At 48.6% G+C, this 19197-nt stretch overlaps 2 long non-coding RNA genes across 2 annotated transcripts; both read left to right on the top strand.

Annotated features, from left to right (window-relative positions):
• The first annotated feature begins 1572 nt into the window (after positions 1–1572).
• LOC140207751 (uncharacterized) lies at positions 1573–4713 on the top strand. The gene is made up of 3 exons (XR_011888643.1): positions 1573–1925; positions 2498–2628; positions 4195–4713. It is a non-coding gene; the product is annotated as an uncharacterized lncRNA (long non-coding RNA).
• Positions 4714–12472: 7759 nt separating this feature from the next.
• Positions 12473–18546, top strand: LOC140207183 (uncharacterized). The gene is made up of 2 exons (XR_011888526.1): positions 12473–12797; positions 18259–18546. It is a non-coding gene; the product is annotated as an uncharacterized lncRNA (long non-coding RNA).
• The last annotated feature ends 651 nt before the right edge of the window (positions 18547–19197 follow it).

The raw sequence follows: 19197 nt of genomic DNA, 5'->3' as shown, positions 1-19197 counted from the left end.
CGTATGACCGTGATTCCCCGGGCCCGTTCCGTCCCGGACTGGGACCCAAGACGGTTCCTCAGGGTCATACCCCTGCCAATCCGCGAGAACCTGGGTCCCTCACCGCACCCGAACCCGCTGAGGCTCCGCACAAAATCGATCAGGCATCCATCCACTCGGTGGGGAGGAGGGAGTGGCGTGGTGGTGGGAGCCAGAGGAAGGTGCTGGTCGGCTTCAGCTTGGAAACAGGAACACTGGGTGGATCTTCATTGATAATGGTGGGCGCGATCTATATGAGACCCTGTTGATAGCGCCCGCTACGAATGGTAGCGCGGGGTCAATCTGCGGCTCTGCACTTTCTCCAGTCGCCAGCAAGACTTCCTTCCGTGACTTGGGAGGACGGCGGAGCCGAAACGCCTGCCGGCCTCAGCGCCCCGAATTTCCTTGTGATGTGTCCAAACCAAAAAGAGGACGTTCCGCCCGCGTCCTCGTGCCTCCTTGACAGCCAGAAGTTCTCGGTTCCCGAAAATGCAGTTACGCTCGGCAGGTATCAAGCGACGATAGAGAAAGGCACAAGGGCGCAACCGGGAATCCAAAGCGCGGCTCCAGTGCCGGCGCCTGATGCATCCAGCTCGAGGATAAACAGGCGGGGCATGTCTGGCTGTAGCACCATCGGGGCATGTCTGGGTCTAGCACCATCGGGGCATGTCTGGGTGTAGCACCATCGGGGCGTATCTGGAATGTAGCACCATCGGGGCGTATCTGGGTCTAGCACCTTCGGGGCATGTCTGGGTGTAGCACCATCGGGGCATGTCTGGGTGTAGCACCATCAGGGCGTATCTGGAATGTAGCACCATCGGGGCGTATCTGGAATGTAGCACCATCGGGGCGTATCTGGGTCTAGCACCTTCGGGGCATGTCTGGGTGCATCACCATCGGGGCATGTCTGGGTCTAGCACCTTCGGGGCATGTCTGGGTGTAGCACCATCGGGGCGTATCTGGGTGTAGCACCATCGGGGAGTATCTGGGTGTAGCACCATTGGGGCATGTCTCGGGGTAGCACCATCGGGGCGTATCTGGGATGTAGCACCATCGGGGAGTATCTGGGTGTAGCACCATTGGGGCATGTCTCGGGGTAGCACCATCGGGGCATGTCTGGGTGTAGCACCATCGGGGCATGTCTGGGTGTAACACCTTCGGGGCATGTCTGGGTGTAGCACCATCGGGGCGTATCTGGGATGTAGCACCATCGGGGAGTATGTGGGATGTAGCACCATCGGGAAGTATGTGGGATGTAGCACCATCGGGGAGTATCTGGGTGTAGCACCATCGGGGCATATCTGGGTGTAGCACCATCAGGGCAGTGGCGAAGCAACGCTTTGGTTGGTTCCGAGAATGCTTGGCCTGGTTCTATTGTACAAGGGAATCCTGCAGGGGCCTTCCTGCTGAGTGTCGGGACGGAACTGAGGTTTCCACTGCAGCAGCGATGACAATTCGGAAACCGCATGGTGCACCGCACCCGTCTGACCGTCAATGGTTTGTGGTAGTCAGTGAATGTCTGCATTTTATGCGAGCCTGTTTGAATATTGGAAGCGGGGTGGAAGTAGCCCAGGAATGGCACGTGTTCCTCGTGGAATTCACACGTCACCAGCTCGGGTACCCTCGAGGAGCCGTCTGAGATGTTCGACGTGCTCCAGGCGAGGGCGGAACAGATTAGAATTCGTCCAAATGCACGAAAACAAAATGATTCGGCATCATTTTATGAGGGAGCATTTGGCAGCTTTGGGCCTGTACTGACGGGAATTTTGGGGAATGCGGGGTCAATCTCATTGAAACCTACAGACTGTTGAAAAGACTGGATATGATGAATATGGGGAGGATGTTTCCTGTGATGGGACTATTCAAAACTGGAGGGACCCTCGAAAGTGAGGGGCGACCTTTTAGAGGTAAGGAGGATTTTTATTTAGCGGGAGAGTAGTGAGTCTGTGGAATGCTCTGCCACAGACTGCGGTGGGGGGTGGAGGGCAAGTCCGTGGGCGTATTTAAGGCGGAAGTTGAGCGGTTCCTGGTCGGTCAGGGCATCAGAGGATAAAACGAGAAGGAAGGTGTACGGGTTTGAGTGGGATCCGGGATTGGCCATGAAGGAACGGGCGAGCAGACCCGAGATGGGCTGAATGGCCTTATTCTAATCCTATGTCTTATGGTTTATGTCCGTGAACACATTGTTGACCAGAGTCAGAAAAACAGCAGAGGCGCTGTCCAGATCAAAGCTCATAGTGGCCAGTGGAAGCGTCGGCGTCGGTCTTCCACTCGCCCCCTTTTCAAACACGAACCCGTTAACAAGCATGCGCAGATCTATCTTGGAAAACATGGAAACTCCTTGGAGGTGCGCGAACGCAGAGGCCAGCAGGGGAAGAAGGCCGCAGTTCTTCACTGTCATGTTACTGAGGCGCTGTGTACAGGGACGGAGCTTACCATCTTTCTTGCTTACATCCGTGCTGGTGATGTTGACTGACAGATGCCTCTTTGATGTACTCTTCCTCGGTCGCCGTTTCTGGACGGGAGATAGAAAAGAGCCGGTCCCGGGGAGTACTAGTACCGGGTAAGAGGTCAAAGGCGCAGTCGTATGGCCAGCGTGGAGGCAGAGAGGTAAGTATCTATCTATCTATCTATCTGTCTGTCTGTCTGTCTATCTCTCTCTCTAACAATCTATACATCTATCTATCTATCTATCTATCTATTTATCTACCTATATATCTACTTGTCTATCTTTATATCTATCTATCTATCTATCTATCTAATCTATCTATATTTCCATCTACTTCCTATCTATCTATTTGTGTATTCATCTGTCTATCTGTCTGTCTATCTATCTATCTATCCATCTATCTATCCATCTATCTATCTATCCATCTATCTATCTGTCTTAGTCTGTCTATCTATCTGTCTGTCTATCTATCTGTCTGTCTATCTATCTGTCTGCCTATCTATCTATCTATCTACCTGCCTGTCTATCTATATATCTATCTACTTAACTATCTATCTGTTTGTCTATCCATCTACCTATCAATTTGTCTCTGTCAGTCCATCTATCTGCCTATCTATCTATCTGTCTATCTATCTGCTTGTCTATCTCTCTATATATCTATCTGTTTGACTATCTATCTATCTGTCTGTCTATCTATCTGTCTATTTAACTATCTATTCATCTTTCTATTTATCTATATATCTATCTATCTGTCTGTCTCTGTCTGTCTAGCTATCTGACTGTCTATCTATCTTTTGTCTGTCTGTCTATCTATCTATCTATCTATCTACCTGTCTATCTGTCTAGCTATATGACTATCTATCTATTTTTCTATCTATCTGTCTGTCTGTCTGTCTGTCTATCTATCTGTTTGTCTGTCTATCTATCTGTCTATGTGTCTGTCTATCTATCAGTCTATCTGTATGTCTGTCTGTCTATCTATCTATTTATCTGTCTATCTATCTATCTATCTACCTGTCTATCTGTCTAGCTATATGACTATCTATCTATTTTTCTATCTATCTGTCTGTCTGTCTGTCTGTCTGTCTATCTATCTGTTTGTCTGTCTATCTATCTGCCTATGTGTCTGTCTATCTATCTATCTGTCTGTCTGTCTGTCTATCTATCTGTTTGTCTGTCTATCTATCTGTCTATGTGTCTGTCTATGTGCCTATCTGTATGTCTGTCTGTCTATCTATCAGTCTATCTGTCTGTCTGTCTATCTCTCTGTCTATCCATCTATTTATCTATCAATCTATCTACTTGTCTATCTTTCTGTCTTTCTGTCTGTCTGTCTATATATCTATTTACCTATCTATTTGTTTGTCTGTCTGTCTGTCTGTCTATCTATCTGCTTCCCTATCTATCTGTTTGTCTATCTATCTAACTATCTATCTAGCTATCTAACTATCTACCTACCTATCTATCTATCTATCTATCTAACTATCTAACTATCTCTGCCTGTCTAGCTATCTGACTATCTATCAGTCTGTCTGTCTGTCTGTATCTATCTATCCATCTATCTATCTATCTATCTATCTATCTATCTGTCTGTCTAGCTGTCTGACTATCCATCTATCTATCTGTCTGTCTCTCTCTCTCTCTCTCTCTCTCTCTCTCTCTATCTATCTATCTATCTATCTATCTATCTGTCTATCTAAATGTCTGTCTATCTGCCTTCACTGCAGCTCTCCGGTGAAAATGATATCGTATCCGTTAAATAGGGGCCGTGGACAATTCTGATTTGATGGAGACAGACGTGAAAGCACGGAGGAACATCTGGAGAAATTTCTGAAACGCAAGTTCGTTGCTGTCGTGACTGCGCGATCGAGAATCTTCCGGAGGGAAGGCCTCAAAATCCCCGGCTTTGCCTGCTGTTGGGGACCGAGATTGAGATCGAATCGTTCGGATAGAGATGTTGCTCGGTACTCGGTGTCGGAGAGCTGATTGGAGGCTCGAAGTTTTTGGACGACTCAGAGTCAGACTGTGGTCGGGCATGGCAGGGAGAGTTTTTCTTCCTTCTCCCGTTAGCGTGAGAGACTTTGAACTTTTTACTGTGCTCATGGACTGTTCTTCATCAAGTTATGGTATTGTTGCACTGTTGTAACTATATGTTATAGTTATGTGGTTTTGCTAGTTTTTTCAATCTTGGTCTGTCCTGTGTTTTGTGATATTACACCGGAGGAAATATTGTATCATTACTTAATGCATGCATTACTAAATGACAATAAAAGAGGACTGTGTGTCTTCATAATCTAATCTAATCTATCTATTTATCTGTCTGTCTATCTATCTGTCTGTCTGTCCGTCTGTCTGTCTATCTGTCTGTCTGTCTGTCTGTCTGTCTATCTATCGTTCTATCTATCTATCGTTCTATCTATACTGTGTATCTATATATCTGTCTGCATCTCATCATGTCTATTACTGTTGTCACGTACCCCGTGACGGGTTAAAGAACCAGCAGAAATGGAAAACACTTTGGAGTCCAGTATTGCTATTAACTAATGGTATTTATTAGGAACTGCGCAATACAGTAATATAAATGCAGATAAATCAAACAGGTGAGCAACAATAAGTAAGTGTGGAATATATATGAAAACCAAGCTTTTTCAATTCTAGGGGTAAATAGATACAATCTTACGATGATGAGCAAAGTTCAGTTCACTTCGTGGTATTGAGTTGAGTAGTGATGGAGAGAGAGAGAGGGAGAGATTTGAGTCTTCAGTTGAGCTGACGCTGTCGATCTTCCCGTTGTCCTCCGAAATCCTTTAAAAGTCACCGATTGTGACCACAGCAAAGGGGACCGTTCTTCTGTGGTGGAATTATCAACCCAGGCAAGGGTTGCCACATGAACAACTCCCCACAGGTCACTCCCTTTTCACACTGCAAGAGCCACTGATCGATCCTCCAAAACCCACTTTTTCTGTGGGCACAACAAAGCTCATTCAGTGTCCAAAACCATGTCTCTGTCCGTTTATCATCTGACCTTCTATTTATCTCAACGTACTGAGTCCCAACTGTCTCTCAAATAACTCCTCCCTTCTCTGTCTGTGGAAGAATGTACAAACAGGCAATGTCCTTGGGAAAGTATAAGCAAACTGTGAGCAGCCTTTGTCTCTCTCTCCCTCTTAAAACAAGGTGTTTGTATTAAATACCTCTCTCTCTCTTTTCAAAAGCACAGCTCATAGGGGTAATGGAGCACAGTTTATAGGGGTAATTCAGGACCCCGTCACACTGTTCAGTTTGCTTGTTTATATACTAATATGTTTCCGTCTGCGTTTCATTCCAGCTGCCGGGTTTATTTCACCTGCCGAGGTACAGGGCAAATAGAGAACGAAGTCAATTGCTGATCAGATTAAGAACGCGGGATCTTATTCAACGCTTCCACTCATTATAAATCAGCTCTTCAGGCGAGTTATCCATGGAAAGAGTTAACCTCCTCCGCAATGGCAGCATCCCGGTTTCTGGAATGTGTGTGATTTCAGGATAAATCCATTTGCCCTGCATTTGAACTTCAAAAATAATCTTATATAACAGCTTCGTAAAACATCTGGGATCTATTAGAGCAGCGGGATCTTTTCCCAACATCGTTTGTGAACAGAGGAAGGAAAACATGCACACACTTGCCAAATCATTCCCAGAAACGCCAGTGTAATTTAGTCTTCAGCTGCCAATTTGAACATCTGGAAATCTTTTTCTCTGGACTGAGAGTTCCTCACATGAACCCAGGGCTGAGGATTGTTTACTCAGCCGGCGCCAGCGCTGTGACCTCTCCAAGCCACAGAATAATTTAATAAATGCCACTTGTAGGTGGTACTTCCCTTTGATGGTTCGAACAACACACAAAATGCTGGAGGAACTCAGTAGGCCTGGGCGCATCTACGGAAAAGAGTAAAGACTCGGCGTCTCGGGCCGAAACTCCGATGTACTCTTTTCCACAGATGCGGCCTGACCGGCTGTGTTCTTCCAGCATCTTGTGTGCGTTGCTCTGGATTTCCAGCATCTGCAGATTTTGCTCCCCTTTGATGGTTGTTTTATCCCCTTGCCTACAGTAACATAGAGTCATTTGGTCATAGAGTATGAGAGTACTGACCATCTGGTCAGTGTGTATGTTCCTCTCTGCGCCTTGTTGCCGTCCCTTTAGTACTCTGTCTGATGTTTTTGTTTTCACGAGGCCGAGTTGTTAGCTGAACATTTAACCCAGCACGAATGGAAAACGTGTAAGGAGCCGGCCAGATTCGAACCCGGGACCATAGAACATAGAACATAGAACAGTACAGCACATTACAGGCCCTTCGGCCCACAATGTTGTGCCGACCATCAAACCCTGCCTCCCATATAACCTCCCACCTTAAATTCCTCCATATACCTGTCTAGCAGTCTCTTAAACTTCACTAGTGTATCTGCCTCCACCACTGACTCAGGCAGTGCATTCCACGCACCAACCACTCTCTGAGTAAAAAACCTTCCTCTAATATCCCCCTTGAACTTCCCACCCCTTACCTTAAAGCCATGTCCTCTTGTATTGAGCAGTGGTGCCCTGGGGAAGAGGCGCTGGCTATCCACTCTATCTATTCCTCTTATAATCTTGTACACCTCTATCATGTCTCCTCTCATCCTCCTTCTCTCCAAAGAGTAAAGCCCTCGCTCCCTTAATCTCTGATCATAATCCATCCTCTCTAAACCAGGCAGCATCCTGGTAAATCTCTGTACCCTTTCCAATGCTTCCACATCCTTCCTATAGTGAGGTGACCAGAACTGGACACAATACTCCAAGTGTGGCCTAACCAGGGTTTTATAGAGCTGCATCATTACCCGGCGACTCTTAAACTCTATCCCTCGACTTAGGAAAGCTAACACCCCATAAGCTTTCTTAACTACCCTATCCACCTGTGAGGCAACTTTCAGGGATTTATGGACATGTACCCCGAGATCCCTCTGCTCCTCCACACTACCATTTACCACTGTTAGGTCAAGTACCACTCCCCATTCGCCCGGGAAGTCCGATGCGGACGCCACTACACCACCGGCCGGCTTCCAACTGGCCAGTGCCAATCTACTAATCTGCCTGGTCCTATCGACTTGCAAATACAACATACCCTTCCATAACCTTCCCATCTATGTACTATCCAAATTTCTCTTTAATCTTAAAATCGAACCCACAGCCACACCTCGGCCGTAAGTGGATTTGCTCTGAACTTTGAATGTTGAGGCACGCTTCCGGCAACAGTAGACAGACCAGCGGACAGATGAAGTGGAGAAAAAGAATAACTGATTGCCCAAAACAAATGCATGCAGTACTCAACATCAATCCTCCCTTCTCCTTTCCTCTTCGCCTCCATCTTTCCAAATGCAGCCGGCATTTTCAAGGAAGAGCCTCCTCTGAGAGCCACAAGGATTTTGCTTTAGAAATCGGCTGAAATCTGCCTCTCTACGTTGTTAATTGAGTGAACATTTGTTTATTAATGTCGCGAAAAAAAATTACCGTAGCGCTGCACAGAGAGCCCATTCCACACCGAAGAGCAAAAGACTATGCAAAAGGCCCATTCCACACCGAAGAGCATTGGGAGCGGAATTAAAAACGCAAACTCGAGAAAATCTGCAGATGCTGGAAATTCAAGCAACACACACAAAATGCTGGTGAAAAGCAGCAGGCCAGGCAGCATCTGTAGGAAGAAGTACAGTCGACGTTTCGGGCCGAGACCTTTCGTCAGGACTGGCGAGTCCTGACGAAGGGTCTCGGCCCGAAACATCGAACGTAGTTCTTCCTATAGGAGCTGAATTAGCCCATGTGTCCCATTCAGTCTGCTCCGCCTTTTTATCAGAGCTAATTTATTATCCCTCTCAACCGCATTCCCCTGCCTTCTCCCCGTAACCTTCTTGATAAGCCATGACGAGTCAAGAACCTATCAGCCTCCACCTTGAATGCACCCTATGACCGAGACGCCACGGCTGCCTGTGGCAATGAGCTCCACAGATTGACCACCCTCTGGCTAAAGAAGGGCCTTCTCATCTCCGCTCTAATTCAGATTTCAAAGGTCAATGTCAAGAAAGTAAATTGGATGCCCCTCTGTTCTGAGGCTGTGCTCCCTGGTTGCAGACTCCCCGCACCATAAGAAAGGTCCTCCCCAAATCCACTCTATCTATGCTTTTGAACATTTGATAGGTATCAATGAGATCCCCCCACACCGCATTCTTCTAAATTCCATCGAGTACAGCCCCAGGGCCAGCAATCGCTTCTCATAGAATAAACCCGCATCATTCCGGGTACCGTTCTCGAGTTCCTCCGGCCAACCCTCTCCAATGCCAGCGCATTCTTTCCTGGACGGGTGGCCCAAGACCCCTCACAATACTCCGAGTGAGGCCTCGCTGGTGCCCCGTGAAGCCTCAGCGCCGCATCCTTTTGTATTCTAGTCCTCTCGAAATGAACGCTGACACCGCGTCTGCCCCCCTTACCACCGGTTCAACCTGCAAGTTAACCTGCAGGGAAACTTGCGCGAGGACTCAGAGGTTTTCGTCTTCATCCCTGAGTGTGGGGGAAGCAGAGGTCACGGGCTGCGCTGGCGGGTCGGGTTGCGTTGATCGTGGACTATGTTTATATAGGTCGGCAAGGCATCGTGGGCCGTACTGTGCTTTACCGCGCTATGTTCCACGTGTTCTGTGTTCAGTGTTCTAACGAGTCTCTTCTGGCCACCAGAACAACTCCCCCAATCTCATATAACCATATAACAATTACAGCACGGAAACCGGCCATCTCGGCCCTTCTAGTCCGTGCCAAACTCCTACTCTCACCCAGTCCCACCGACTTGCACTCAGCCCATAACCCTCCATTCCTTTCCTGTCCATATATCTATCCAATTTAACTTTAAACGACAACATCGAACCTGCCTCAGCCACTTCTGCTGGAAGCTCGTTCCACACAGCTACCACTCTCTGAGTAAAGAAGTTCCCCCTCATGTTACCCCTAAACTTTTGCCCTTTAACTCTCAACTCATGTCCTCTTGTTTGAATCTCTCCAACTCTCAATGGAAAAAGCCTATCCACGTCAACTCTGTCTATCCTCCTCATAATTTTAAATACCTCTACCAAAACCCCCCTCAACCTTCTTCGCTCCAAAGAATAAAGACCTAACTTGGTCAACCTTTCTCTGTAACTTAGGAGATGAAACCCAGGCAACATTTTAGTAAACCTCCTCTGTACTCTCTCAATTTTATTGATATCTTTCCTATAATTCGGTGGCCAGTACTGTACACAATACTCCAAATTTGGCCTTACCAATGCCTTGTACAATTTCAACATTACATCCCAACTCCTATACTCAATGCTCTGACTTATAAAGGCCAGCATACCAAAAGCCTTCTTCACCACCTGAGATTCCACCTTCAGGGAACTATGCACCATTATTCCTAGATCCCTCTGTTCTATTGCATTCCTCAATGCCCTACCATTTACCATGTATGTCCTATTTTGATTAGTCCTACCAAAATGCAGCACCTCACATTTATGAATACACTTATTTATCTGCAATCTGCTCTCTTTCTCATCCCCTTTAACTTCTCCTTAATTTCGTTCCACTCCTGCCCGGAATAAATTGCAGTGGCCGACTACCGTAGCAAGCGGCGTGTCGTGTCTTGGGCGTGCGGGAAGGAACCACAGGCGCCGAGCGAAAGCCCCGCTGTCACGAGAAGAACGTTCTGGTTGCCGGGAGGGAACGTGCCCAGTGCACAGGATCCTTGGATCTGGTACAGTGGTGTAACTGCTGGCCCACCACGGTGCTGCCGGTATGCCGATCCCTCAGCACCGCCCCAACCTAGAGTGTGGCTAGCCCTCGCCACAGCCCCCTGTCCTGACGTCTGTCACTGCAAACTGCTTTGTTATGTGATAGGCTCCCTCCGAGGGATATCGGACTGCTGTGGTGTGCAGCGGTCAGACAAGGTAAGTCAGATAAGCTCAGGACAAGAGATGGGCTTTTGAGAGATGGGATAGGCGGGCGTAGGATTTTGCACACGCGGAACGCATTTCACAGCGCCGCGGCGCTCTCAGGTCAGTTAGCACGAACAGAGCGCTGGTCTGCAGCGTGGTCACTGTCGCAACGCGGCACAGAACAGCACGGACACAAAAGGAAGTCCCGGCTAACCTTTCCGAAATGTTGGGCGACACGTCCATCTTGGATGGGAGCTGTCAGCTCCGCGCCGTGGGCACAGACTGTGGTTGTGTCCATCGGTGAGTGACCCAACTTTAAACTCTGAAACGCGACATCGAGCAATGTGGGGCTATCTATGTATCTAACTGTCTCAGAATCAGAATAATGTTTAATACCACCAGCATATGTCGTTAATTATCTACCTACCTCTCTGTTCCTCTCTCTATCAAACTGTCCATCTATCGATCTACCTATGAATCTACCAACAATCTATCTATCCATCTGTCTATGTATCTATATGTCTGACTGTTTATCTATCTATCTATCTATCTATCTATCTATCCATCCATCTATCTGTCTGCCTGTCTATCTGTTTGTATGTCTATCTGTCTATCTATCTATTCATCTATCTGTCTCTGTCTATCTGTCTGTCTGTCTATTTATCAATCGGTCGGTCTATCTATCTACCTACCTATCTATCTATCTATCTATCTATCTATCTATCTATCTATCTATCTATCTATCTATCTATCTGTCTGTCTGTCTATGTGTCTGTCTGTCTGTCTGTCTGTCTGTCTATCTATCTATCTGTCCATCTATCTGTCCGTTGATCTATCTATCTACATTGTAAAGTGACCCCACTTGGAGTACTGTGATCAGTTCTGGTCGCCTCACTACACGAAGGACGTGGAAACCATAGAAAGGGTGCAGAGGAGATTTACAAGGATGTTGCCTGGATTGGGGAGCATGCCTTATGAGAATAGGTTGAGTGAACTTGGCCTTTTCTCCTTGGAGCGACGGAGGATGAGAGGTGACCTGATAGAGGTGTTTAAGATAATGAGAGGCATTGATCGTGTGGATAGTCAGAGGCCTTTTCCCAGGGCTGGAATGGCTAACACGAGAGGGCACAGTTTTAAGGTGCTTGGAAGTAGGTACAGAGGAGATGTCAGGGGTAAGTTTTTCACACAGAGAGTCGTGATTGCGTGGAATGGGCTGCCGGCAACAGTGGTGGAGATGGATATGATAGGGTCTTTTAACAGACTCCTGGACAGGTATATGGAGCTGAGAAAAATAGAGGGCTTTGGGTAACCTTACAGGTAATGTCTAAGGTAAGGACATGTTCGACACAGCTTTGTGGGATGACGGGCCTGTATTGAGCTGTAGGTTTTCCATGTTTCTATGTTTCTATCTATTTGTCTATCCGTCTGACTTATTAGCTTGTCTGTCTCTCTATTTCTATCTCCTCGGGTCTATCACTATCTGGATCTGTCTATGTCTTTATGTACCGCTTTGTATATGTATTTATCTGAAGTCTGTGTTTACTTGCTGCTGCTGGGTGTATTTTACAAACACAGGGGAGGGGAAGGAAGGTCGACTCAGACCATGAGAGGCCTGCGTCGGGCATTTTCATGCCTTACAAGGCGCAGATTGGAAGTCTGTGTGGGGCCCCACTCCTCGCACAGACACCAGAGCAATGTGTGGTTAAGTGCCTTGCCCAAGGGCACAAACACACTGCCACAGCTGAGGCTCGAACTAGCGACCTTCAGATCACTAGACGAACGCCTTAACCACTTGGCCACGTGCAAAACACAGAACCGAATCAATCGCAGTTCATATTAAGAATCCAGAACGTTAAATATCATTTCCGTAAAATTAGCCATTGATTGTAGTTCAGCCCGTTATTCACAGAAAGAGTTAACATCCTCGCAGACTCCTCCGCAGTCTACGAAGGCACATCATTGGCGCGGCGTTGCCGCGTCCGGAGGGTGACAAGGGACTGCGGTCTCAGTGTATTCCCGGCCTATGGTCTGCAGTAACAGGTGACGCCCGAGCCTGCCGTGTTCTGGCAGTCTGAGAAAGGAGATTTGGTTGGCCATCACCCTGAGCTCCAATTCTGCCAATCACATTCCCCGCCCTCCCTAACCCAGCGGCAAATCACATTTCTTCCTCTCTACCCTCCCCGACCGCTCGCGGGGCAGGATCCACCCACCGACTCTCCGCTCATAAGAGGCAACGGCGGACGGGAGAGGAGCCGGAACCGGCACCGCATCCAAACGCTGCAGAGTTCGAGAAACTTTCCCGAAGCCATGACTGCGTTGTTTCTGCTCGTTACCCTCCTCCTCCTGAACCAGGGCCTTGAGTTGGCGGGTGAGTCAGTGCCCGACTGCGGGGCCTTCTCTCGGCACCTCCGCTCGGTCTGTCGGGCGCCTCCTCAGCATGGTCTCCCGGAACGCTTCACCAGCAGTGCTTTATTTTCCTCCGGCTTGACACTTCTTTAACGCAATACCCTTCCCTCCCAGCTCGGTCCCATTAGGCAGCCGGCGGCCTCTCCTTCTCCGCCATCGGGCAGGGGACGCCCTGCCGCCGCGCCGACTCACTGGCCAGGCGGGGTTCCCTCAGCCCTGGATCACTGGAAGTGCCGAGGGCACTCAGGCAGCAAGTTCTCCCTTTACGGTGGCTGCTCATCAGGCGCCATCTACAAAGTCCGCTGCTACGGCCCTCTCATTCTCCTCGCAGCCCTCAGCGCCGTCCGCTTCTTCCGCACTTTTATACCCATTAAGTCCCGCTCCAATCGTACTGGACAAAATAATTTGAATGTCGAACGTAGAACAGTACAGACCATTCGGCCCACAATGTCTCACTGTCCTTTTAACGTACCCTGAGATCAATTGGACCCTACCCAACACACACAGGAACTCAGCATCCGTCAGTCTCATGAGACCATCGATTTGTGCCTTGGAAGGTTTCCAGGGCGCAGGCCTGGGCAAGTTTGTATGGAAGACCTGCAGTTGCCCATACTGCAAGTCTCCCCTCTCCACGCCACCAATGTTGTCCAAGGGAAGGGCATTAGGACCCATACAGCTTGGCACTGGTGTCGTCGCAGAGCAATGTGTGGTTAAGTGCTTTGCTCAAGGACACAACACGCTGCCTCAGCTGAGGCTCCAACTAGCGACCTTCAAATCACTAGACCGACGCCTTAACCACTTGGCCACGCGCCGACAGCATTTATGGAAATGAATACTTCTATCGTCCCGGTCGAGATCCTTCATCGGGACTGGGAAGAAATGGACGAGAAGTCAGAGTAGGAAGGTGGGCGGGAGGTTGGGAGGGGGGTGGAGGAAGAGGCACGAGGTGGCAGTTGATAGGTGAAACCGGGGGGGGGGGGGGTGGGTTGAGGTAAAGAGCTGGGAAGTTGATTGGTGAAAGAGATAAAGGGCTAGAGGAAGGAATATCAGACAGGAGAGGGTCGAAGACTATAAAGGGAAGGCGGAGGAGCGCCAAACGGCAGGCAAGGGGATAAGGTGAGAGAGGGAAACGGGAAACGGGAATGGGGAAAGTGGGATGGGGGCAATTACCGGAACCGCAAGAAATCCATGTTCATGCCATCAGTCTGGAAGCTACTCAGACGGAATATACAGTGTTGCTCCTCCGAACTGAATGTGGCCTCATCGCGACAGTAGAGGAGTGATGAGGCCACGGACTGACATGTCGGAATGGGAATGGGAAGCAGAATTGAACTGGGTGGCCCCTGGGAAATCCTGCTTTTTCTGGCAGACGGAGTGTGGGTGCTCAGCGAAGCGGTCTCCCAATTTTCATTGGGTCTCTGATATACAGGAGGCCACACCAGGAGCACTGGATACAGTAGATAGCCCCAACAGACCCAGAGGTGAAGTGTCAGCTCATCTGGAAGGACTGTTTGGGACCCTGAATGGTCGTGAGGGAGGAGGTGTAGGAGAAGTTGTGACTCTTGTTCCGCTTGCAAGGGTAAGTGCCAGGAGGAGATCAGTGGGGAGGGACGAGTGGACAGGGAGTTGTGCAGGAAAATGGGGTGGGGGAAGGAGGGATGTGCTTGGTGATGGGGTCACGTTGGAGCTGGCGGAAGTTACGTAGATTTAAGTGCTGGACGTGGAGTCTAATCGGGTGGTAGGTGAGGACAAGAGGAACCCCACCCCTGGTATGATGACGGGAGGATGGGGTGAGGGCAGATGTGTGCGAAATGGATGCAGATGAGGGCAGCGTTGATGGAGGAAGAAGGGAAACCCTTTTCTTTGAAGAATTTCGCCACCTCATTAGTTTTGGGATGAAAAGTCTCATTCTGAGAGCCGTCGTGGCGGAGATGGAGAACCCTACATAGTTCTCAATTTTTCTATCATCCATGTGCCTATCTAGGTGCTTCATAAATGCCCCTAATGTATCTGTCACCCCCACCTCCCCGGCAGGGGTGTGGTGTCTCCCTCTCTCTCTCTCTCTCTCTCATTTTTTTAATATATATATATACTTACCCAATACTTTCTTCTAATCACCTTGAATTTATGCACTCTGTCCACTTCGCATTAACATTTACTGCTTCCGTGGGGGGAAAAAAAATCTCTCTATCCACTCGATCTATCCCCCTTATCAGCTTGTAACAAAACAGGAAATTCTGGCCCGGCGGCGAGCGCGGCAGAATAAACAGTTTAATGTTTCAGCTCCAATTGTCTAACTGCCCTACCACGGATAATGTCTCGCGTGTGCGTCTCAGCTGAGCTTCCTACACCCTCAGCACCAGCGCCCCTCGGTACGGTCCCGTTACGGCCGCTTAGCCGGTTGTGCCGTCCGGTCTGTCGCTGGAGGTGAGGTCTCCGTTATCATTGACGCTCCCACAGCTGTGACGCGCACGGCCTTGCTGCCGCGGTACTCCGGTCCACCAGCTAAAGTCCTCAATCGGGCAGGGCAAATTTTGACCGTCTTGGAGAGGAACTTACGAAAGTTAATTGGAATGGTTAGGTTGATATGCATCAAGTATGTTTTTAAAAAATATTTAATTGAGTCAACGAGAGTTCAAGGTTTGCCTGCCCCCTGTTAGAGCACGCGGTAGGTCGGGCTGTCGCAGCGAAACCTGAATTAACGGGGCATTGGGACGGTGGTCAGGGAAAAATAGGTATAGGCCAGGGAAAAAGCATCTAGGACCAATAGGTACCCTGAACGAGTATAGGAGTATATTTACCGAGGAAATCAGACTGCCACCAGGGAGACTTAGCAGGAAGAATTCAGAAGAGTTTACTTTGTAAAGTATAAATCTGCACTTTAATTGGGGAAGTGTAAGTCGAGAGAGAATAGACCCTCCCCACCTCCACCAAGCCCTGATTGGACCTCGTTGTGTAGCGCCGCAAAACATAGAGGTCTTCGCTGAGTATATCTCTTTTGCTTTCACCGAGATATATGAGGACTTCCGTAATTGTGATTGTTAATTGGGGTGTCTCGAGAATAGTCCGCACTAAAGCGAGGAGGTGCTGGATATCTTTAAAAAAAACGTATGTAGGGTAGATAATTCTCCGGGGCCTGAGCAGATGCATCCTAGACCATTATGGAAGAAATCGCGAGAGCCCGGGCTGAATTACATGCCTCACACATCAAAGTTGCTGGTGAACGCAGCAGGCCATCTGTAGGAAGAGGTGCAGTCGACGTTTCAGGCCGAGACCCTTCGTCAGCAATTACATGCCTCTCCGTTTGCGAATGGTAAGGTACTGGAAGAATGCGGGGTGCACAGTGCCTATAAAAAAATGTATTCAGACCCCCTCGGAAGCTTTCATGCTTTATTGTTTTACAACATTAACTAACAGTAGATTTAATTTGACTTTTTTGACGCTGATCAACAGAAATATACTCTCCTTTTTCTCCCTCTGTCCCTCTGAATATACCTCTTGCCCATCCTCTGGGTCCCCCCCCCCCTTGTCTTTCTTCCCGGACCTCCTGTCCCATGATCCTCTCGTATCCCTTTTGCCTATCACCTGTCCAGCTCTTGTCTCCATCCCTCCCCCTCCTGTCTTCTCCTATCATTTTGGATCACCCCCTCCCCCTCCAACTTTCAAATCTCTTACTCACTCTTCCTTCAGTTAGTCCTGACGAAGGGTCTCAGCCTGAAACGTTGACTGTACCTCTTCCTAGAGATGCTGCCTGGCCTGCTGCGTTCACCAGCAACTTTTATGTGTGTTAACAGAAATATACTCTTTCGTTTCAAAGTGAAAACAGACCTCCACAAGTGATTTAATTTAATTACAAATATAAAACAAAAGATAATTGATTGTGTAAGTATTCAGCCCCTTCAAGTCAGTATTTAGTAGGTGTACTTTAGGCAGCAATTACAGCCTTGAGTCTGTGTGGAGAGGTCTCCATCAGCTTTGCACATCTGGAGACTGCAATTTTTCACCATTCTTCTTTACAAAACTGGTTAAGCTCTGTCAGATTGCATGGTGATCGTGAGTGAACAGCCCTTTTCAAGTCCAGTCACGAATTCTCAATTGGATTGAGGTCTGGACTCTTCCTGGGCCACTCCAGGACATTAACTTTGTTCTTTTTAGGCCATTTCTGTGTAGTTTTGGCTTTATGCTTGGGGTCATTGTCTTGCTGGAAAACAAATCTTCTCCCAAATCACAGTCCTTTTGCACACTGTGTCAGGATTTCTTCCAGGATTTCCCTGTCTTTTGCTGCATTCATTTTACCCCCTACCTTCACAAGCCTTCCAGGGCCTGCTGGAGTGAAGCATCCCCACAGCATGATGCAGACACTACCGTGCTTCAGAGTAGGGATGGTGTGTTTTTGATGATGTGCGGTGTTTGACTTACACCAAACAGAGCGTTTAGTCTGATGGCCAAAAATAATTTTGGTTTCATCGGACCACAGAACCTTCCTCCAGCTGACTTTGGAGTCTCCAAAATGCCTTCTGGCAAACTCTAGCTGAGATTTCATGTGATTTTTTCCAACAGTGGCTTTCTCTTTGTCACTGTCCCATAAAGCTGCGACTGGTGAAACACCCGGGCAAGAGTTGTTCTATGCGCAGTCTCTCCCATCTCAGCCACTGAAGCCTGCAACTCCTCCAGAGTTGTCATCGGTCTCTTGGTGGCCTCCCTCACTAGTCCCCTTCTTGCTTGGTCTCTCAGTTGTTGAGGATGGTCTGCTCCAGGCAGATTTACAGCTGGACCATATTCTTTCCAGTTCTTGAAGATTCACTAAACTGCTCCAAGGGATATTCAGTGACGGAAATTTTTTTTGTATGTATCTCGTGACTTCAGCTTTTCAATAACCTTTTGGTGGAGTTGCTCGGAGTGTTGTTTTGTCTTCATGGAGTAGCTTTTGCCAGGATAATGATACAGCAGCAGCTGGACCTTCCGATTACAGGTGTATTTTCACTCTGGTCAATTGAAACACATTGACTGCACACAGGTCTCCAAAAACAGATATCCATTTAACTGTTTATGTGACCTCCAAAGCCAATTGGCTGCACCAGTGATGATTTTGTGTGTCATATTAAAGGGGGAGGGGGTACTTATGTAATCAATCGTTTTGTGTTTTATATTTGAAAGTTGTACGACTCTTTGGTCCTCTGATTCTCCATCCGATAGTAGCTTGCAAGGTCCAGTTCCCCGTGGTAGATCATGCAGTCCAAAGCGTGGTAGCCGGCGCGCCGCCCCGAACCAGTGACAAAGCGGCGGGACACCCAACCGCGCCGCCTGCATCTTTGTAACTGATACCACAGAGTCGGGAAACCGTTCGCCGATGCATCCGTTGCGGATTCACGGAAAACAGTGGGAGAGCAGATCTGATTTAACCCTCTCATTTCTGACGGCAGAGTCCAGTTCGCAGGCGTGCATGGAGGTCGGAGGCCATTGTGTCAGGAGCAGCTGTCCAGAGGGCTATCATAGAAGCACAGGCTTCTGTGACGATAATTCCAGTTGCTGTTACCTATGACGCAGGACCCCGCCGGCCGAAAGTGCTGAGCAAAGCGCGGAAAGCCCTTGACCACCACACCAATCCAGCTTCATAGCTTACCCTGCCTGGACACCAAACCAGCGTCCAATAATGTACACGCAGAAATATATATATACATATAAAATAAAGGCCAGAGTTTAGATCGCTGCCTCATGTCAAAGTGTCGTTTATTTATGTCGTTTAAGACATCGCGCTGAACAGGGCGGTCCGCACCTACCAGTTAGCCCTAGCCTGGTCACGGGACGATATCCAGTGACCAATTACCTTACTAACCGGTACGTATTTGGACAGCGGGAGGAAACCCGAGTACCCGGAGGTAACCTACGTGGTCTCACGAGGACAGCGTACAAGTTCCTAACGGACGGCGGTCGGAATTGAACTCCGATCTCCGGAAGCACCCCCGCCCCCCACTCCCGATCCGTAATAGCGTCGCTCTAACCGCGGCACGACCGCTATTGCTCGTTCTGCGTTTGACCTTTGCGCGATGTCAGGCACACGCGAACCAAGCGCCGTCGGGGATTATTATCGGGCAGTATCGAAGCAAATGAACGAAGTTCTTTGCAAAGGTGCATAAAATATATTTTTTAAAAAAATATAGGTTTCCAATCTGCTTGCGTAATTTTGACATCACTTCCCTTTGCGGGATGCAAGTTCATCTGACCGCAAATTTAGCGGTGATGTGGGGTGGGGGAGGGGGGAGCCCTCAGCAGGTTGCCCCGAGCGCATGGCCGGCTCTCAGCACACCTCCTGGGAGGGGAATACCATTCGGCCCAGCCGGGGTCGTCCCCTTGGCTGCCAC

Source organism: Mobula birostris, chromosome 13 (genome assembly GCF_030028105.1).
Source record: "Mobula birostris isolate sMobBir1 chromosome 13, sMobBir1.hap1, whole genome shotgun sequence".
Lineage (NCBI taxonomy): Eukaryota > Metazoa > Chordata > Chondrichthyes > Myliobatiformes > Myliobatidae > Mobula > Mobula birostris.
This window is presented reverse-complemented; position numbering and strand designations above follow the sequence as displayed.